Below are 20,292 nucleotides of genomic sequence, written 5' to 3' on the forward strand. Positions count from 1 at the left end.
TTGGAGTTTTGGAGTTTCGGAGTTTCGGAGTTTTGGAGTTTTGGAGTTTTGGAGTTTTGGAGTTTCGGAGTTTCGGAGTTTCGGAGTTTTGGAGTTTTGGAGTTTTGGAGTTTCGGAGTTTTGGAGTTTTGGAGTTTTGGAGTTTCGGAGTTTCGGAGTTTCGGAGTTTTGGAGTTTTGGAGTTTTGGAGTTTCGGAGTTTTGGAGTTATGGAGTTTCGGAGTTTTGGAGTTTTGGAGTTTCCGAGTTTTGGAGTTTTGGAGTTTTGGAGTTTCGGAGTTCTAGAGTTTTGGAGTTTTGGAGTTTCGGAGTTTCGGAGTTTTGGAGTTTTGGAGTTTTGGAGTTTTGGAGTTTCGGAGTTTCGGAGTTTCGGAGTTTTGGAGTTTTGGAGTTTTGGAGTTTTGGAGTTTCGGAGTTTTGGAGTTATGGAGTTTCGGAGTTTTGGAGTTTTGGAGTTTCCGAGTTTCGGAGTTTTGGAGTTTTGGAGTTTTGGAGTTTTGGATTTTGGAGTTTCGGAGTTTTGGAGTTTTGGAGTTTTGGAGTTTTGGAGTTTCGGAGTTTTGGAGTTTTGGAGTTTTGGAGGTTCGGAGTTTTGGAGTTTCGGAGTTTCGGAGTTTTGCAGTTTTGGAGTTTTGGAGTTTTGGAGTTTCGGAGTTTTGGAGTTTTGGAGTTTCGGAGTTTTGGAGTTTTGGAGTTTTGGAGTTTCGGAGTTTCGGAGTTTCGGAGTTTCGGAGTTTTGGAGTTTTGGAGTTTCGGAGTTTCGGAGTTTTGGAGTTTTGGTGTTTTGGAGTTTCGGAGTTTCGGAGTTTCGGAGTTTTGGAGTTTTGGAGTTTTGGAGTTTCGGAGTTTTGCAGTTTTGGAGTTTTGGAGTTTCGGAGTTCTAGAGTTTTGGAGTTTTGGAGTTTCGGAGTTTCGGAGTTTTGGAGTTTTGGTGTTTTGGAGTTTTGGAGTTTCGGAGTTTTGGAGTTTTGGAGTTTTGCAGTTTTGGAGTTTTGGAGTTTTGGAGTTTCGGAGTTTTGGAGTTTTGGAGTTTTGCAGTTTTGGAGTTTTGGAGTTTTGGAGTTTTGGAGTTTCGGAGTTTTGGAGTTTTGGAGTTTTGGAGTTTTGGAGTTTTGGAGTTTCGGAGTTTTGGAGTTTCGGAGTTTTGGAGTTTTGGAGTTTCGGAGTTTCGGAGTTTTGGAGTTTTGGAGTTTTGGAGTTTTGGAGTTTTGGAGTTTCGGAGTTTTGGAGTTTTGGAGTTTTGGAGTTTCGGAGTTTCGGAGTTTCGGAGTTTTGGAGTTTTGGAGTTTCGGAGTTTCGGAGTTTTGGAGTTTTGGTGTTTTGGAGTTTCGGAGTTTCGGAGTTTCGGAGTTTTGGAGATTTGGAGTTTTGGAGTTTCGGAGTATCGGAGTTTTAGGAGTTTCGGAGTTTTGGAGTTTTGGAGTTTTGGAGTTTTGGAGTTTCGGAGTTTCGGAGTTTTGGAGTTTCGGAGTTTCGGAGTTTTGGAGTTTCGGAGTTTTGGAGTTTCGGAGTTTTGCAGTTTTGGAGTTTTGCAGTTTCGGAGTTTTGGAGTTTTGGAGTTTCGGAGTTTCGGAGTTTTGGAGTTTTGGAGTTTCGGAGTTTCGGAGTTTTGGAGTTTCGGAGTTTCGGAGTTTCGGAGTTTCGGAGTTTTGGAGTTTTGGAGTTTTGCAGTTTTGGAGTTTTGGAGTTCTGGAGTTTTGGAGTTTCGGAGTTTTGGAGTTTTGGAGTTTTGGAGTTTCGGAGTTTTGGAGTTTTGCAGTTTTGGAGCTTTGGAGTTTTGGAGTTTTGGAGTTTCGGAGTTCTAGAGTTTTGGAGTTTTGGAGTTTCGGAGTTTTGGAGTTTTGGAGTTTTGGAGTTTTGGAGTTTTGGAGTTTCGGAGTTTCGGAGTTTTGGAGTTTTGGAGTTTTGGAGTTTTGGAGTTTCGGAGTTTCGGAGTTTCGGAGTTTTGGAGTTTTGGAGTTTTGGAGTTTCGGAGTTTTGGAGTTATGGAGTTTCGGAGTTTTGGAGTTTTGGAGTTTCCGAGTTTCGGAGTTTTGGAGTTTTGGAGTTTTGGATTTTGGAGTTTCGGAGTTTTGGAGTTTTGGAGTTTTGGAGTTTTGGAGTTTCGGAGTTTTGGAGTTTTGGAGTTTTGGAGGTTCGGAGTTTTGGAGTTTCGGAGTTTCGGAGTTTTGGAGTTTCGGAGTTTTGGAGTTTTGGAGTTTCGGAGTTTCGGAGTTTTGGAGTTTCGGAGTATTGGAGTTTTGGAGTTTTGGAGTTTCGGAGTTTTGGAGTTTTGGAGTTTTGGAGTTTCGGAGTTTTGGAGTTTCGGAGTTTCGGAGTTTCGGAGTTTTGGAGTTTCGGAGTTTCGGAGTTTCGGAGTTTTGGAGTTTTGGAGTTTCGGAGTTTTGGAGTTTTGGAGTTTTGCAGTTTTGGAGTTTTGGAGTTTTGGAGTTTCGGAGTTTTGGAGTTTTGGAGTTTCGGAGTTTCGGAGTTTTGGAGTTTTGGAGTTTCGGAGTTTTGGAGTTTCGGAGTTTTGGAGTTTTGGAGTTTTGGAGTTTTGGAGTTTCGGAGTTTTGGAGTTTCGGAGTTTTGGAGTTTTGGAGTTTCGGAGTTTCGGATTTTCGGAGTTTTGGAGTTTCGGAGTTTTGGAGTTTCGGAGTTTCGGAGTTTCGGAGTTTTGGAGTTTCGGAGTTTCGGAGTTTTGGAGTTTTGGAGTTTTGGAGTTTCGGAGTTTTGCAGTTTTGGAGTTTTGCAGTTTCGGAGTTTTGGAGTTTTGGAGTTTCGGAGTTTCGGAGTTTTGGAGTTTTGGAGTTTCGGAGTTTCGGAGTTTTGGAGTTTCGGAGTTTCGGAGTTTCGGAGTTTTGGAGTTTTGGAGTTTTGCAGTTTTGGAGTTTTGCAGTTTTGGAGTTTTGGAGTTTTGGAGTTTTGGAGTTTCGGAGTTTTGGAGTTTTGGAGTTTTGGAGTTTTGGAGTTTTGGAGTTTTGGAGTTTCGGAGTTTTGGAGTTTCGGAGTTTTGGAGTTTTGGAGTTTTGGAGTTTCGGAGTTTCGGAGTTTTGGAGTTTTGGAGTTTTGGAGTTTTGGAGTTTCGGAGTTTTGGAGTTTTGGAGTTTTGGAGTTTCGGAGTTTCGGAGTTTCGGAGTTTTGGAGTTTTGGAGTTTCGGAGTTTCGGAGTTTTGGAGTTTTGGTGTTTTGGAGTTTCGGAGTTTCGGAGTTTCGGAGTTTCGGAGTTTTGGAGATTTGGAGTTTTGGAGTTTCGGAGTATCGGAGTTTTAGGAGTTTCGGAGTTTTGGAGTTTTGGAGTTTTGGAGTTTCGGAGTTTCGGAGTTTTGGAGTTTCGGAGTTTCGGAGTTTCGGAGTTTCGGAGTTTTGGAGTTTTGGAGTTTCGGAGTTTTGCAGTTTTGGAGTTTTGCAGTTTCGGAGTTTTGGAGTTTTGGAGTTTCGGAGTTTCGGAGTTTTGGAGTTTTGGAGTTTCGGAGTTTCGGAGTTTTGGAGTTTCGGAGTTTCGGAGTTTCGGAGTTTTGGAGTTTTGGAGTTTTGCAGTTTTGGAGTTTTGGAGTTCTGGAGTTTTGGAGTTTCGGAGTTTTGGAGTTTTGGAGTTTTGGAGTTTTGGAGTTTCGGAGTTTTGGAGTTTCGGAGTTTTGGAGTTTCGGAGTTTTGGAGTTTTGGAGTTTTGGAGTTTTGCAGTTTTGGAGTTTTGGAGTTTTGGAGTTTTGGAGTTTCGGAGTTCTAGAGTTTTGGAGTTTTGGAGTTTCGGAGTTTCGGAGTTTTGGAGTTTTGGAGTTTTGGAGTTTTGGAGTTTCGGAGTTTCGGAGTTTCGGAGTTTTGGAGTTTTGGAGTTTTGGAGTTTCGGAGTTTTGGAGTTATGGAGTTTCGGAGTTTTGGAGTTTTGGAGTTTCCGAGTTTCGGAGTTTTGGAGTTTTGGAGTTTTGGAGTTTTGGATTTTGGAGTTTCGGAGTTTTGGAGTTTTGGAGTTTTGGAGTTTTGGAGTTTCGGAGTTTTGGAGTTTTGGAGTTTTGGAGGTTCGGAGTTTTGGAGTTTCGGAGTTTCGGAGTTTTGCAGTTTTGGAGTTTTGGAGTTTTGCAGTTTTGGAGTTTTGGAGTTTTGGAGTTTTGGAGTTTCGGAGTTTTGGAGTTTTGGAGTTTTGGAGTTTTGGAGTTTTGGAGTTTCGGAGTTTTGGAGTTTCGGAGTTTTGGAGTTTTGGAGTTTTGGAGTTTCGGAGTTTCGGAGTTTTGGAGTTTTGGAGTTTTGGAGTTTTGGAGTTTTGGAGTTTCGGAGTTTTGGAGTTTTGGAGTTTTGGAGTTTCGGAGTTTCGGAGTTTCGGAGTTTTGGAGTTTTGGAGTTTCGGAGTTTCGGAGTTTTGGAGTTTTGGTGTTTTGGAGTTTCGGAGTTTCGGAGTTTCGGAGTTTTGGAGATTTGGAGTTTTGGAGTTTCGGAGTATCGGAGTTTTAGGAGTTTCGGAGTTTTGGAGTTTTGGAGTTTTGGAGTTTCGGAGTTTCGGAGTTTTGGAGTTTCGGAGTTTCGGAGTTTTGGAGTTTCGGAGTTTTGGAGTTTCGGAGTTTTGCAGTTTTGGAGTTTTGCAGTTTCGGAGTTTTGGAGTTTTGGAGTTTCGGAGTTTCGGAGTTTTGGAGTTTTGGAGTTTCGGAGTTTCGGAGTTTTGGAGTTTCGGAGTTTCGGAGTTTCGGAGTTTTGGAGTTTTGGAGTTTTGCAGTTTTGGAGTTTTGGAGTTCTGGAGTTTTGGAGTTTCGGAGTTTTGGAGTTTTGGAGTTTTGGAGTTTCGGAGTTTTGGAGTTTTGCAGTTTTGGAGCTTTGGAGTTTTGGAGTTTTGGAGTTTCGGAGTTCTAGAGTTTTGGAGTTTTGGAGTTTCGGAGTTTTGGAGTTTTGGAGTTTTGGAGTTTTGGAGTTTTGGAGTTTCGGAGTTTCGGAGTTTTGGAGTTTTGGAGTTTTGGAGTTTTGGAGTTTCGGAGTTTCGGAGTTTCGGAGTTTTGGAGTTTTGGAGTTTTGGAGTTTCGGAGTTTTGGAGTTATGGAGTTTCGGAGTTTTGGAGTTTTGGAGTTTCCGAGTTTCGGAGTTTTGGAGTTTTGGAGTTTTGGATTTTGGAGTTTCGGAGTTTTGGAGTTTTGGAGTTTTGGAGTTTCGGAGTTTTGGAGTTTTGGAGTTTTGGAGGTTCGGAGTTTTGGAGTTTCGGAGTTTCGGAGTTTTGGAGTTTCGGAGTTTTGGAGTTTTGGAGTTTCGGAGTTTCGGAGTTTTGGAGTTTCGGAGTATTGGAGTTTTGGAGTTTTGGAGTTTCGGAGTTTTGGAGTTTTGGAGTTTTGGAGTTTCGGAGTTTTGGAGTTTCGGAGTTTCGGAGTTTCGGAGTTTTGGAGTTTCGGAGTTTCGGAGTTTCGGAGTTTTGGAGTTTTGGAGTTTCGGAGTTTTGGAGTTTTGGAGTTTTGCAGTTTTGGAGTTTTGGAGTTTTGGAGTTTCGGAGTTTTGGAGTATTGGAGTTTCGGAGTTTCGGAGTTTTGGAGTTTTGGAGTTTCGGAGTTTTGGAGTTTCGGAGTTTTGGAGTTTTGGAGTTTTGGAGTTTTGGAGTTTCGGAGTTTTGGAGTTTCGGAGTTTTGGAGTTTTGGAGTTTCGGAGTTTCGGATTTTCGGAGTTTTGGAGTTTCGGAGTTTTGGAGTTTCGGAGTTTCGGAGTTTCGGAGTTTCGGAGTTTTGGAGTTTCGGAGTTTCGGAGTTTTGGAGTTTTGGAGTTTTGGAGTTTCGGAGTTTTGCAGTTTTGGAGTTTTGCAGTTTCGGAGTTTTGGAGTTTTGGAGTTTCGGAGTTTCGGAGTTTTGGAGTTTTGGAGTTTCGGAGTTTCGGAGTTTTGGAGTTTCGGAGTTTCGGAGTTTCGGAGTTTTGGAGTTTTGGAGTTTTGCAGTTTTGGAGTTTTGCAGTTTTGGAGTTTTGGAGTTTTGGAGTTTTGGAGTTTCGGAGTTTTGGAGTTTTGGAGTTTTGGAGTTTTGGAGTTTTGGAGTTTTGGAGTTTCGGAGTTTTGGAGTTTCGGAGTTTTGGAGTTTTGGAGTTTTGGAGTTTCGGAGTTTCGGAGTTTTGGAGTTTTGGAGTTTTGGAGTTTTGGAGTTTCGGAGTTTTGGAGTTTTGGAGTTTTGGAGTTTCGGAGTTTCGGAGTTTCGGAGTTTTGGAGTTTTGGAGTTTCGGAGTTTCGGAGTTTTGGAGTTTTGGTGTTTTGGAGTTTCGGAGTTTCGGAGTTTCGGAGTTTCGGAGTTTTGGAGATTTGGAGTTTCGGAGTATCGGAGTTTTAGGAGTTTCGGAGTTTTGGAGTTTTGGAGTTTTGGAGTTTCGGAGTTTCGGAGTTTTGGAGTTTCGGAGTTTCGGAGTTTCGGAGTTTTGGAGTTTTGGAGTTTCGGAGTTTTGCAGTTTTGGAGTTTTGCAGTTTCGGAGTTTTGGAGTTTTGGAGTTTCGGAGTTTCGGAGTTTTGGAGTTTTGGAGTTTCGGAGTTTCGGAGTTTTGGAGTTTCGGAGTTTCGGAGTTTCGGAGTTTTGGAGTTTTGGAGTTTTGCAGTTTTGGAGTTTTGGAGTTCTGGAGTTTTGGAGTTTCGGAGTTTTGGAGTTTTGGAGTTTTGGAGTTTTGGAGTTTCGGAGTTTTGGAGTTTCGGAGTTTTGGAGTTTCGGAGTTTTGGAGTTTTGGAGTTTTGGAGTTTTGCAGTTTTGGAGTTTTGGAGTTTTGGAGTTTCGGAGTTCTAGAGTTTTGGAGTTTTGGAGTTTCGGAGTTTCGGAGTTTTGGAGTTTTGGAGTTTTGGAGTTTTGGAGTTTCGGAGTTTCGGAGTTTCGGAGTTTTGGAGTTTTGGAGTTTTGGAGTTTCGGAGTTTTGGAGTTATGGAGTTTCGGAGTTTTGGAGTTTTGGAGTTTCCGAGTTTCGGAGTTTTGGAGTTTTGGAGTTTTGGAGTTTTGGATTTTGGAGTTTCGGAGTTTTGGAGTTTTGGAGTTTTGGAGTTTCGGAGTTTTGGAGTTTTGGAGTTTTGGAGGTTCGGAGTTTTGGAGTTTCGGAGTTTCGGAGTTTTGCAGTTTTGGAGTTTTGGAGTTTTGGAGTTTCGGAGTTTTGGAGTTTTGGAGTTTCGGAGTTTTGGAGTTTCGGAGTTTTGGAGTTTTGGAGTTTTGGAGTTTCGGAGTTTTGGAGTTTCGGAGTTTTGGAGTTTCGGAGTTTTGGAGTTTTGGAGTTTTGGAGTTTTGCAGTTTTGGAGTTTTGGAGTTTTGGAGTTTTGGAGTTTTGGAGTTTCGGAGTTCTAGAGTTTTGGAGTTTTGGAGTTTCGGAGTTTCGGAGTTTTGGAGTTTTGGAGTTTTGGAGTTTTGGAGTTTCGGAGTTTCGGAGTTTCGGAGTTTTGGAGTTTTGGAGTTTTGGAGTTTCGGAGTTTTGGAGTTATGGAGTTTCGGAGTTTTGGAGTTTTGGAGTTTCCGAGTTTTGGAGTTTTGGAGTTTTGGAGTTTCGGAGTTCTAGAGTTTTGGAGTTTTGGAGTTTCGGAGTTTCGGAGTTTTGGAGTTTTGGAGTTTTGGAGTTTTGGAGTTTCGGAGTTTCGGAGTTTCGGAGTTTTGGAGTTTTGGAGTTTTGGAGTTTCGGAGTTTTGGAGTTTTGGAGTTTTGGAGTTTCGGAGTTTCGGAGTTTCGGAGTTTTGGAGTTTTGGAGTTTTGGAGTTTCGGAGTTTTGGAGTTATGGAGTTTCGGAGTTTTGGAGTTTTGGAGTTTTGGAGTTTTGGAGTTTCGGAGTTCTAGAGTTTTGGAGTTTTGGAGTTTCGGAGTTTCGGAGTTTTGGAGTTTTGGAGTTTTGGAGTTTTGGAGTTTCGGAGTTTCGGAGTTTCGGAGTTTTGGAGTTTTGGAGTTTTGGAGTTTCGGAGTTTTGGAGTTATGGAGTTTCGGAGTTTTGGAGTTTTGGAGTTTCCGAGTTTCGGAGTTTTGGAGTTTTGGAGTTTTGGAGTTTTGGATTTTGGAGTTTCGGAGTTTTGGAGTTTTGGAGTTTTGGAGTTTTGGAGTTTTGGAGTTTTGGAGTTTTGGAGTTTCGGAGTTTTGGAGTTTCGGAGTTTTGGAGTTTTGGAGTTTTGGAGTTTCGGAGTTTCGGAGTTTTGGAGTTTTGGAGTTTTGGAGTTTTGGAGTTTCGGAGTTTTGGAGTTTTGGAGTTTTGGAGTTTCGGAGTTTCGGAGTTTCGGAGTTTTGGAGTTTTGGAGTTTCGGAGTTTCGGAGTTTTGGAGTTTTGGTGTTTTGGAGTTTCGGAGTTTCGGAGTTTCGGAGTTTTGGAGATTTGGAGTTTCGGAGTATCGGAGTTTTAGGAGTTTCGGAGTTTTGGAGTTTTGGAGTTTTGGAGTTTCGGAGTTTCGGAGTTTTGGAGTTTCGGAGTTTCGGAGTTTCGGAGTTTTGGAGTTTTGGAGTTTCGGAGTTTTGCAGTTTTGGAGTTTTGCAGTTTCGGAGTTTTGGAGTTTTGGAGTTTCGGAGTTTCGGAGTTTTGGAGTTTTGGAGTTTCGGAGTTTCGGAGTTTTGGAGTTTCGGAGTTTCGGAGTTTCGGAGTTTTGGAGTTTTGGAGTTTTGCAGTTTTGGAGTTTTGGAGTTCTGGAGTTTTGGAGTTTCGGAGTTTTGGAGTTTTGGAGTTTTGGAGTTTTGGAGTTTCGGAGTTTTGGAGTTTCGGAGTTTTGGAGTTTCGGAGTTTTGGAGTTTTGGAGTTTTGGAGTTTTGCAGTTTTGGAGTTTTGGAGTTTTGGAGTTTTGGAGTTTCGGAGTTCTAGAGTTTTGGAGTTTTGGAGTTTCGGAGTTTCGGAGTTTTGGAGTTTTGGAGTTTTGGAGTTTTGGAGTTTCGGAGTTTCGGAGTTTCGGAGTTTTGGAGTTTTGGAGTTTTGGAGTTTCGGAGTTTTGGAGTTATGGAGTTTCGGAGTTTTGGAGTTTTGGAGTTTCCGAGTTTCGGAGTTTTGGAGTTTTGGAGTTTTGGAGTTTTGGATTTTGGAGTTTCGGAGTTTTGGAGTTTTGGAGTTTTGGAGTTTCGGAGTTTTGGAGTTTTGGAGTTTTGGAGGTTCGGAGTTTTGGAGTTTCGGAGTTTCGGAGTTTTGCAGTTTTGGAGTTTTGGAGTTTTGGAGTTTCGGAGTTTTGGAGTTTTGGAGTTTCGGAGTTTTGGAGTTTCGGAGTTTTGGAGTTTTGGAGTTTTGGAGTTTCGGAGTTTTGGAGTTTCGGAGTTTTGGAGTTTCGGAGTTTTGGAGTTTTGGAGTTTTGGAGTTTTGCAGTTTTGGAGTTTTGGAGTTTTGGAGTTTTGGAGTTTCGGAGTTCTAGAGTTTTGGAGTTTTGGAGTTTCGGAGTTTCGGAGTTTTGGAGTTTTGGAGTTTTGGAGTTTTGGAGTTTCGGAGTTTCGGAGTTTCGGAGTTTTGGAGTTTTGGAGTTTTGGAGTTTCGGAGTTTTGGAGTTATGGAGTTTCGGAGTTTTGGAGTTTTGGAGTTTCCGAGTTTTGGAGTTTTGGAGTTTTGGAGTTTCGGAGTTCTAGAGTTTTGGAGTTTTGGAGTTTCGGAGTTTCGGAGTTTTGGAGTTTTGGAGTTTTGGAGTTTTGGAGTTTCGGAGTTTCGGAGTTTCGGAGTTTTGGAGTTTTGGAGTTTTGGAGTTTCGGAGTTTTGGAGTTTTGGAGTTTTGGAGTTTCGGAGTTTCGGAGTTTCGGAGTTTTGGAGTTTTGGAGTTTTGGAGTTTCGGAGTTTTGGAGTTATGGAGTTTCGGAGTTTTGGAGTTTTGGAGTTTCCGAGTTTTGGAGTTTTGGAGTTTTGGAGTTTCGGAGTTCTAGAGTTTTGGAGTTTTGGAGTTTCGGAGTTTCGGAGTTTTGGAGTTTTGGAGTTTTGGAGTTTTGGAGTTTCGGAGTTTCGGAGTTTCGGAGTTTTGGAGTTTTGGAGTTTTGGAGTTTCGGAGTTTTGGAGTTATGGAGTTTCGGAGTTTTGGAGTTTTGGAGTTTCCGAGTTTCGGAGTTTTGGAGTTTTGGAGTTTTGGAGTTTTGGATTTTGGAGTTTCGGAGTTTTGGAGTTTTGGAGTTTTGGAGTTTTGGAGTTTCGGAGTTTTGGAGTTTTGGAGTTTTGGAGGTTCGGAGTTTTGGAGTTTCGGAGTTTCGGAGTTTTGCAGTTTTGGAGTTTTGGAGTTTTGGAGTTTCGGAGTTTTGGAGTTTTGGAGTTTCGGAGTTTTGGAGTTTTGGAGTTTTGGAGTTTCGGAGTTTCGGAGTTTCGGAGTTTCGGAGTTTTGGAGTTTTGGAGTTTCGGAGTTTCGGAGTTTTGGAGTTTTGGTGTTTTGGAGTTTCGGAGTTTCGGAGTTTCGGAGTTTCGGAGTTTTGGAGTTTTGGAGTTTTGGAGTTTCGGAGTTTTGCAGTTTTGGAGTTTTGGAGTTTCGGAGTTCTAGAGTTTTGGAGTTTTGGAGTTTCGGAGTTTCGGAGTTTTGGAGTTTTGGTGTTTTGGAGTTTTGGAGTTTCGGAGTTTTGGAGTTTTGGAGTTTTGCAGTTTTGGAGTTTTGGAGTTTTGGAGTTTCGGAGTTTTGGAGTTTTGGAGTTTTGCAGTTTTGGAGTTTTGGAGTTTTGGAGTTTTGGAGTTTCGGAGTTTTGGAGTTTTGGAGTTTTGGAGTTTTGGAGTTTTGGAGTTTCGGAGTTTTGGAGTTTCGGAGTTTTGGAGTTTTGGAGTTTCGGAGTTTCGGAGTTTTGGAGTTTTGGAGTTTTGGAGTTTTGGAGTTTTGGAGTTTCGGAGTTTTGGAGTTTTGGAGTTTTGGAGTTTCGGAGTTTCGGAGTTTCGGAGTTTTGGAGTTTTGGAGATTCGGAGTTTCGGAGTTTTGGAGTTTTGGTGTTTTGGAGTTTCGGAGTTTCGGAGTTTCGGAGTTTTGGAGATTTGGAGTTTTGGAGTTTCGGAGTATCGGAGTTTTAGGAGTTTCGGAGTTTTGGAGTTTTGGAGTTTTGGAGTTTTGGAGTTTCGGAGTTTCGGAGTTTTGGAGTTTCGGAGTTTCGGAGTTTTGGAGTTTCGGAGTTTTGGAGTTTCGGAGTTTTGCAGTTTTGGAGTTTTGCAGTTTCGGAGTTTTGGAGTTTTGGAGTTTCGGAGTTTCGGAGTTTTGGAGTTTTGGAGTTTCGGAGTTTCGGAGTTTTGGAGTTTCGGAGTTTCGGAGTTTCGGAGTTTCGGAGTTTTGGAGTTTTGGAGTTTTGCAGTTTTGGAGTTTTGGAGTTCTGGAGTTTTGGAGTTTCGGAGTTTTGGAGTTTTGGAGTTTTGGAGTTTCGGAGTTTTGGAGTTTTGCTGTTTTGGAGCTTTGGAGTTTTGGAGTTTTGGAGTTTCGGAGTTCTAGAGTTTTGGAGTTTTGGAGTTTCGGAGTTTTGGAGTTTTGGAGTTTTGGAGTTTTGGAGTTTTGGAGTTTCGGAGTTTCGGAGTTTTGGAGTTTTGGAGTTTTGGAGTTTTGGAGTTTCGGAGTTTCGGAGTTTCGGAGTTTTGGAGTTTTGGAGTTTTGGAGTTTCGGAGTTTTGGAGTTATGGAGTTTCGGAGTTTTGGAGTTTTGGAGTTTCCGAGTTTCGGAGTTTTGGAGTTTTGGAGTTTTGGATTTTGGAGTTTCGGAGTTTTGGAGTTTTGGAGTTTTGGAGTTTTGGAGTTTCGGAGTTTTGGAGTTTTGGAGTTTTGGAGGTTCGGAGTTTTGGAGTTTCGGAGTTTCGGAGTTTTGGAGTTTCGGAGTTTTGGAGTTTTGGAGTTTCGGAGTTTCGGAGTTTTGGAGTTTCGGAGTATTGGAGTTTTGGAGTTTTGGAGTTTCGGAGTTTTGGAGTTTTGGAGTTTTGGAGTTTCGGAGTTTTGGAGTTTCGGAGTTTCGGAGTTTCGGAGTTTTGGAGTTTCGGAGTTTAGGAGTTTCGGAGTTTTGGAGTTTTGGAGTTTCGGAGTTTTGGAGTTTTGGAGTTTTGCAGTTTTGGAGTTTTGGAGTTTTGGAGTTTCGGAGTTTTGGAGTTTTGGAGTTTCGGAGTTTCGGAGTTTTGGAGTTTTGGAGTTTCGGAGTTTTGGAGTTTCGGAGTTTTGGAGTTTTGGAGTTTTGGAGTTTTGGAGTTTCGGAGTTTTGGAGTTTCGGAGTTTTGGAGTTTTGGAGTTTCGGAGTTTCGGATTTTCGGAGTTTTGGAGTTTCGGAGTTTTGGAGTTTCGGAGTTTCGGAGTTTCGGAGTTTTGGAGTTTCGGAGTTTCGGAGTTTTGGAGTTTTGGAGTTTTGGAGTTTCGGAGTTTTGCAGTTTTGGAGTTTTGCAGTTTCGGAGTTTTGGAGTTTTGGAGTTTCGGAGTTTCGGAGTTTTGGAGTTTTGGAGTTTCGGAGTTTCGGAGTTTTGGAGTTTCGGAGTTTCGGAGTTTCGGAGTTTTGGAGTTTTGGAGTTTTGCAGTTTTGGAGTTTTGCAGTTTTGGAGTTTTGGAGTTTTGGAGTTTTGGAGTTTCGGAGTTTTGGAGTTTTGGAGTTTTGCAGTTTTGGAGTTTTGGAGTTTTGGAGTTTCGGAGTTTTGGAGTTTCGGAGTTTTGGAGTTTTGGAGTTTTGGAGTTTCGGAGTTTCGGAGTTTTGGAGTTTTGGAGTTTTGGAGTTTTGGAGTTTCGGAGTTTTGGAGTTTTGGAGTTTTGGAGTTTCGGAGTTTCGGAGTTTCGGAGTTTTGGAGTTTTGGAGTTTCGGAGTTTCGGAGTTTTGGAGTTTTGGTGTTTTGGAGTTTCGGAGTTTCGGAGTTTCGGAGTTTCGGAGTTTTGGAGATTTGGAGTTTTGGAGTTTCGGAGTATCGGAGTTTTAGGAGTTTCGGAGTTTTGGAGTTTTGGAGTTTTGGAGTTTCGGAGTTTCGGAGTTTTGGAGTTTCGGAGTTTCGGAGTTTCGGAGTTTCGGAGTTTTGGAGTTTTGGAGTTTCGGAGTTTTGCACTTTTGGAGTTTTGCAGTTTCGGAGTTTTGGAGTTTTGGAGTTTCGGAGTTTCGGAGTTTTGGAGTTTTGGAGTTTCGGAGTTTCGGAGTTTTGGAGTTTCGGAGTTTCGGAGTTTCGGAGTTTTGGAGTTTTGGAGTTTTGCAGTTTTGGAGTTTTGGAGTTCTGGAGTTTTGGAGTTTCGGAGTTTTGGAGTTTTGGAGTTTTGGAGTTTCGGAGTTTTGGAGTTTCGGAGTTTTGGAGTTTCGGAGTTTTGGAGTTTTGGAGTTTTGCAGTTTTGGAGTTTTGGAGTTTTGGAGTTTTGGAGTTTCGGAGTTCTAGAGTTTTGGAGTTTTGGAGTTTCGGAGTTTCGGAGTTTTGGAGTTTTGGAGTTTTGGAGTTTTGGAGTTTCGGAGTTTCGGAGTTTCGGAGTTTTGGAGTTTTGGAGTTTTGGAGTTTCGGAGTTTTGGAGTTATGGAGTTTCGGAGTTTTGGAGTTTTGGAGTTTCCGAGTTTCGGAGTTTTGGAGTTTTGGAGTTTTGGAGTTTTGGATTTTGGAGTTTCGGAGTTTTGGAGTTTTGGAGTTTTGGAGTTTTGGAGTTTCGGAGTTTTGGAGTTTTGGAGTTTTGGAGGTTCGGAGTTTTGGAGTTTCGGAGTTTCGGAGTTTTGCAGTTTTGGAGTTTTGGAGTTTTGCAGTTTTGGAGTTTTGGAGTTTTGGAGTTTTGGAGTTTCGGAGTTTTGGAGTTTTGGAGTTTTGGAGTTTTGGAGTTTTGGAGTTTCGGAGTTTTGGAGTTTCGGAGTTTTGGAGTTTTGGAGTTTTGGAGTTTCGGAGTTTCGGAGTTTTGGAGTTTTGGAGTTTTGGAGTTTTGGAGTTTCGGAGTTTTGGAGTTTTGGAGTTTTGGAGTTTCGGAGTTTCGGAGTTTCGGAGTTTTGGAGTTTTGGAGTTTCGGAGTTTCGGAGTTTTGGAGTTTTGGTGTTTTGGAGTTTCGGAGTTTCGGAGTTTCGGAGTTTTGGAGATTTGGAGTTTTGGAGTTTCGGAGTATCGGAGTTTTAGGAGTTTCGGAGTTTTGGAGTTTTGGAGTTTTGGAGTTTCGGAGTTTCGGAGTTTTGGAGTTTCGGAGTTTCGGAGTTTTGGAGTTTCGGAGTTTTGGAGTTTCGGAGTTTTGCAGTTTTGGAGTTTTGCAGTTTCGGAGTTTTGGAGTTTTGGAGTTTCGGAGTTTCGGAGTTTTGGAGTTTTGGAGTTTCGGAGTTTCGGAGTTTTGGAGTTTCGGAGTTTCGGAGTTTTGGAGTTTTGGAGTTTTGCAGTTTTGGAGTTTTGGAGTTCTGGAGTTTTGGAGTTTCGGAGTTTTGGAGTTTTGGAGTTTTGGAGTTTCGGAGTTTTGGAGTTTTGCAGTTTTGGAGCTTTGGAGTTTTGGAGTTTTGGAGTTTCGGAGTTCTAGAGTTTTGGAGTTTTGGAGTTTCGGAGTTTTGGAGTTTTGGAGTTTTGGAGTTTTGGAGTTTTGGAGTTTCGGAGTTTCGGAGTTTTGGAGTTTTGGAGTTTTGGAGTTTCGGAGTTTCGGAGTTTCGGAGTTTTGGAGTTTTGGAGTTTTGGAGTTTCGGAGTTTTGGAGTTATGGAGTTTCGGAGTTTTGGAGTTTTGGAGTTTCCGAGTTTCGGAGTTTTGGAGTTTTGCAGTTTCGGAGTTTTGGAGTTTTGGAGTTTCGGAGTTTCGGAGTTTTGGAGTTTTGGAGTTTCGGAGTTTCGGAGTTTTGGAGTTTCGGAGTTTCGGAGTTTCGGAGTTTTGGAGTTTTGGAGTTTTGCAGTTTTGGAGTTTTGGAGTTTTGGAGTTTCGGAGTTTTGGAGTTTTGGAGTTTCGGAGTTTTGGAGTTTTGGAGTTTTGGAGTTTCGGAGTTTCGGAGTTTCGGAGTTTCGGAGTTTTGGAGTTTTGGAGTTTCGAAATTTCGGAGTTTTGGAGTTTTGGTGTTTTGGAGTTTCGGAGTTTCGGAGTTTCGGAGTTTTGGAGTTTTGGAGTTTTGGAGTTTCGGAGTTTTGCAGTTTTGGAGTTTTGGAGTTTCGGAGTTCTAGAGTTTTGGAGTTTTGGAGTTTCGGAGTTTCGGAGTTTTGGAGTTTTGGTGTTTTGGAGTTTTGGAGTTTCGGAGTTTTGGAGTTTTGCAGTTTTGGAGTTTTGGAGTTTCGGAGTTTTGGAGTTTTGGAGTTTTGGAGTTTAGGAGTTTCGGAGTTTTGGAGTTTTGGAGTTTTGCAGTTTTGGAGTTTTGGAGTTTTGGAGTTTTGGAGTTTCGGAGTTTTGGAGTTTTGGAGTTTTGGAGTTTTGGAGTTTCGGAGTTTTGGAGTTTCGGAGTTTTGGAGTTTTGGAGTTTCGGAGTTTTGGAGTTTTGGAGTTTTGGAGTTTTGGAGTTTTGGAGTTTCGGAGTTTCGGAGTTTTGGAGTTTTGGAGTTTCGGAGTTTCGGAGTTTCGGAGTTTCGGAGTTTTGGAGTTTTGGAGCTTCGGAGTTTCGGAGTTTTGGAGTTTTGGTGTTTTGGAGTTTCGGAGTTTCGGAGTTTCGGAGTTTTGGAGATTTGGAGTTTTGGAGTTTCGGAGTATCGGAGTTTTAGGAGTTTCGGAGTTTTGGAGTTTTGGAGTTTTGGAGTTTCGGAGTTTCGGAGTTTCGGAGTTTTGGAGTTTCGGAGTTTCGGAGTTTTGGAGTTTTGGAGTTTTGGAGTTTCGGAGTTTTGCAGTTTTGGAGTTTTGCAGTTTCGGAGTTTTGGAGTTTTGGAGTTTCGGAGTTTCGGAGTTTTGGAGTTTTGGAGTTTCGGAGTTTCGGAGTTTTGGAGTTTCGGAGTTTCGGAGTTTCGGAGTTTCGGAGTTTTGGAGTTTTGGAGTTTTGCAGTTTTGGAGTTTTGGAGTTCTGGAGTTTTGGAGTTTCGGAGTTTTGGAGTTTTGGAGTTTTGGAGTTTTGGAGTTTCGGAGTTTTGGAGTTTTGCAGTTTTGGAGTTTTGGAGTTTTGGAGTTTTGCAGTTTCGGAGTTTTGGAGTTTTGGAGTTTCGGAGTTTCGGAGTTTTGGAGTTTTGGAGTTTCGGAGTTTCGGAGTTTTGGAGTTTCGGAGTTTCGGAGTTTCGGAGTTTCGGAGTTTTGGAGTTTTGGAGTTTTGGAGTTTTGCAGTTTTGGAGTTTTGGAGTTCTGGAGTTTTGGAGTTTCGGAGTTTTGGAGTTTTGGAGTTTTGGAGTTTTGGAGTTTCGGAGTTTTGGAGTTTCGGAGTTTTGGAGTTTCGGAGTTTTGGAGTTTTGGAGTTTTGGAGTTTTGCAGTTTTGGAGTTTTGGAGTTTTGGAGTTTTGGAGTTTCGGAGTTCTAGAGTTTTGGAGTTTTGGAGTTTCGGAGTTTCGGAGTTTTGGAGTTTTGGAGTTTTGGAGTTTTGGAGTTTCGGAGTTTCGGAGTTTCGGAGTTTTGGAGTTTTGGAGTTTTGGAGTTTCGGAGTTTTGGAGTTATGGAGTTTCGGAGTTTTGGAGTTTTGGAGTTTCCGAGTTTCGGAGTTTTGGAGTTTTGGAGTTTTGGATTTTGGAGTTTTGGAGTTTCCGAGTTTCGGAGTTTTGGAGTTTTGGAGTTTTGGAGTTTCGGAGTTTCGGAGTTTCGGAGTTTCGGAGTTTTGGAGTTTCGGAGTTTTGCAGTTTTGGAGTTTTGCAGTTTTGGAGTTTTGGAGTTTTGGAGTTTCGGAGTTTTGGAGTTTTGGAGTTTCGGAGTTTCGGAGTTTCGGAGTTTTGGAGTTTTGGAGTTTCGGAGTTTTGGAGTTTCGGAGTTTTGGAGTTTTGGAGTTTTGCAGTTTCGGAGTTTGGGAGTTTCGGAGTTTTGGAGTTTTGGAGTTTCGGAGTTTCGGAGTTTCGGAGTTTTGGAGTTTCGGAGTTTTGGAGTTTCGGAGTTTCGGAGTTTCGGAGTTTCGGAGTTTCGGAGTTTCGGAGTTTTGGAGTTTTGGAGTTTCGGAGTTTTGGAGTTTTGGAGTTTTGGAGTTTTGGAGTTTTGGAGTTTTGGAGTTTTGGAGTTTCGAAGTTTTGGAGTTTTGGAGTTTTGGAGTTTTGGAGTTTTGGAGTTTTGGAGTTTCGGAGTTTTGGAGTTTCGGAGTTTTGGAGTTTTGGAGTTTTGGAGTTTTGGAGTTTCGGAGTTTTGGAGTTTTGCAGTTTTGGAGTTTTGGAGTTTTGGAGTTTTGGAGTTTCGGAGTTCTAGAGTTTTGGAGTTTTGGAGTTTCGGAGTTTCGGAGTTTTGGAGTTTTGGAGTTTTGGAGTTTCGGAGTTTCGGAGTTTCGGAGTTTTGGAGTTTTGGAGTTTCGGAGTTTTGGAGTTTCGGAGTTTTGGAGTTTTGGAGTTTTGGAGTTTTGGAGTTTCGGAGTTTGGGAGTTTCGGAGTTTTGGAGTTTTGGAGTTTCGGAGTTTCGGAGTTTCGGAGTTTTGGAGTTTCGGAGTTTTGGAGTTTCGGAGTTTCGGAGTTTCGGAGTTTCGGAGTTTCGGAGTTTCGGAGTTTTGGAGTTTTGGAGTTTCGGAGTTTTGGAGTTTTGGAGTTTTGGAGTTTTGGAGTTTTGGAGTTTTGGAGTTTTGGAGTTTCGAAGTTTTGGAGTTTTGGAGTTTTGGAGTTTTGGAGTTTTGGAGTTTTGGAGTTTCGGAGTTTTGGAGTTTCGGAGTTTTGGAGTTTTGGAGTTTTGGAGTTTCGGAGTTTCGGAGTTTTGGAGTTTTGGAGTTTTGGAGTTTCGGAGTTTTGGAGTTTTGGAGTTTTGGAGTTTCGGAGTTTCGGAGTTTCGGAGTTTCGGAGTTTTGGAGTTTTGGAGTTTCGGAGTTTCGGAGTTTTGGAGTTTTGGTGTTTTGGAGTTTCGGAGTTTCGGAGTTTCGGAGTTTCGGAGTTTCGGAGTATCGGAGTTTTAGGAGTTTCGGAGTTTTGGAGTTTTGGAGTTTTGGAGTTTCGGAGTTTTGGAGTTTTGGAGTTTTGGAGTTTTGGAGTTTTGGAGTTTCGGAGTTTTGGAGTTTCGGAGTTTTGGAGTTTTGGAGTTTTGGAGTTTCGGAGTTTCGGAGTTTTGGAGTTTTGGAGTTTTGGAGTTTTGGAGTTTTGGAGTTTCGGAGTTTTGGAGTTTTGGAGTTTTGGAGTTTCGGAGTTTCGGAGTTTCGGAGTTTTGGAGTTTTGGAGTTTCGGAGTTTCGGAGTTTTGGAGTTTTGGTGTTTTGGAGTTTCGGAGTTTCGGAGTTTCGGAGTTTTGGAGATTTGGAGTTTTGGAGTTTCGGAGTATCGGAGTTTTAGGAGTTTCGGAGTTTTGGAGTTTTGGAGTTTTGGAGTTCCGGAGTTTCGGAGTTTTGGAGTTTCGGAGTTTCGGAGTTTTGGAGTTTTGGAGTTTTGGAGTTTCGGAGTTTTGCAGTTTTGGAGTTTTGCAGTTTCGGAGTTTTGGAGTTTTGGAGTTTCGGAGTTTCGGAGTTTTGGAGTTTTGGAGTTTCGGAGTTTCGGAGTTTTGGAGTTTCGGAGTTTCGGAGTTTCGGAGTTTTGGAGTTTTGGAGTTTTGCAGTTTTGGAGTTTTGGAGTTCTGGAGTTTTGGAGTTTCGGAGTTTTGGAGTTTTGGAGTTTTGGAGTTTCGGAGTTTTGGAGTTTTGCAGTTTTGGAGCTTTGGAGTTTTGGAGTTTTGGAGTTTCGGAGTTCTAGAGTTTTGGAGTTTTGGAGTTTCGGAGTTTCGGAGTTTTGGAGTTTTGGAGTTTTGGAGTTTTGGAGTTTTGGAGTTTCGGAGTTTCGGAGTTTTGGAGTTTTGGAGTTTTGGAGTTTTGGAGTTTCGGAGTTTCGGAGTTTCGGAGTTTTGGAGTTTTGGAGTTTTGGAGTTTCGGAGTTTTGGAGTTATGGAGTTTCGGAGTTTTGGAGTTTTGGAGTTTCGGAGTTTCGGAGTTTCGGAGTTTTGGAGATTTGGAGTTTTGGAGTTTCGGAGTATCGGAGTTTTAGGAGTTTCGGAGTTTTGGAGTTTTGGAGTTTTGGAGTTTTGGAGTTTCGGAGTTTTGGAGTTCTGGAGTTTTGGAGTTTCGGAGTTTTGGAGTTTTGGAGTTTTGGAGTTTCGGAGTTTTGGAGTTTTGCAGTTTTGGAGCTTTGGAGTTTTGGAGTTTTGGAGTTTCGGAGTTCTAGAGTTTTGGAGTTTTGGAGTTTCGGAGTTTCGGAGTTTTGGAGTTTTGGAGTTTTGGAGTTTCGGAGTTTTGGAGTTTTGGAGTTTTGGAGTTTTGGAGTTTTGGAGTTTCGGAGTTTTGGAGTTTTGGAGTTTTGGAGTTTCGGAGTTTCGGAGTTTCGGAGTTTTGGAGTTTTGGAGTTTCGGAGTTTCGGAGTTTTGGAGTTTTGGTGTTTTGGAGTTTCGGAGTTTCGGAGTTTCGGAGTTTTGGAGATTTGGAGTTTTGGAGTTTCGGAGTATCGGAGTTTTAGGAGTTTCGGAGTTTTGGAGTTTTGGAGTTTTGGAGTTTTGGAGTTTCGGAGTTTCGGAGTTTTGGAGTTTCGGAGTTTCGGAGTTTTGGAGTTTTGGAGTTTTGGAGTTTCGGAGTTTTGCAGTTTTGGAGTTTTGCAGTTTCGGAGTTTTGGAGTTTTGGAGTTTCGGAGTTTCGGAGTTTTGGAGTTTTGGAGTTTCGGAGTTTCGGAGTTTTGGAGTTTCGGAGTTTCGGAGTTTCGGAGTTTCGGAGTTTTGGAGTTTTGGAGTTTTGCAGTTTTGGAGTTTTGGAGTTCTGGAGTTTTGGAGTTTCGGAGTTTTGGAGTTTTGGAGTTTTGGAGTTTCGGAGTTTTGGAGTTTTGCAGTTTTGGAGCTTTGGAGTTTTGGAGTTTTGGAGTTTCGGAGTTCTAGAGTTTTGGAGTTTTGGAGTTTCGGAGTTTCGGAGTTTTGGAGTTTTGGAGTTTTGGAGTTTTGGAGTTTTGGAGTTTCGGAGTTTCGGAGTTTTGGAGTTTTGGAGTTTTGGAGTTTTGGAGTTTCGGAGTTTCGGAGTTTCGGAGTTTTGGAGTTTTGGAGTTTTGGAGTTTCGGAGTTTTGGAGTTATGGAGTTTCGGAGTTTTGGAGTTTTGGAGTTTCCGAGTTTCGGAGTTTTGGAGTTTTGGAGTTTTGGATTTTGGAGTTTCGGAGTTTTGGAGTTTTGGAGTTTTGGAGTTTTGGAGTTTCGGAGTTTTGGAGTTTTGGAGTTTTGGAGGTTCGGAGTTTTGGAGTTTCGGAGTTTCGGAGTTTTGGAGTATCGGAGTTTTGGAGTTTTGGAGTTTCGGAGTTTCGGAGTTTTGGAGTTTCGGAGTATTGGAGTTTTGGAGTTTTGGAGTTTCGGAGTTTTGGAGTTTTGGAGTTTTGGAGTTTCGGAGTTTTGGAGTTTCGGAGTTTCGGAGTTTCGGAGTTTTGGAGTTTCGGAGTTTCGGAGTTTCAGAGTTTTGGAGTTTTGGAGTTTCGGAGTTTTGGAGTTTTGGAGTTTTGCAGTTTTGGAGTTTTGGAGTTTTGGAGTTTCGGAGTTTTGGAGTTTTGGAGTTTCGGAGTTTCG

Source organism: Amblyomma mixtum, unplaced genomic scaffold, assembly GCF_055824585.1.
Source record: "Amblyomma mixtum isolate Tamu unplaced genomic scaffold, ASM5582458v1 scaffold_12, whole genome shotgun sequence".
NCBI lineage: Eukaryota > Metazoa > Arthropoda > Arachnida > Ixodida > Ixodidae > Amblyomma > Amblyomma mixtum.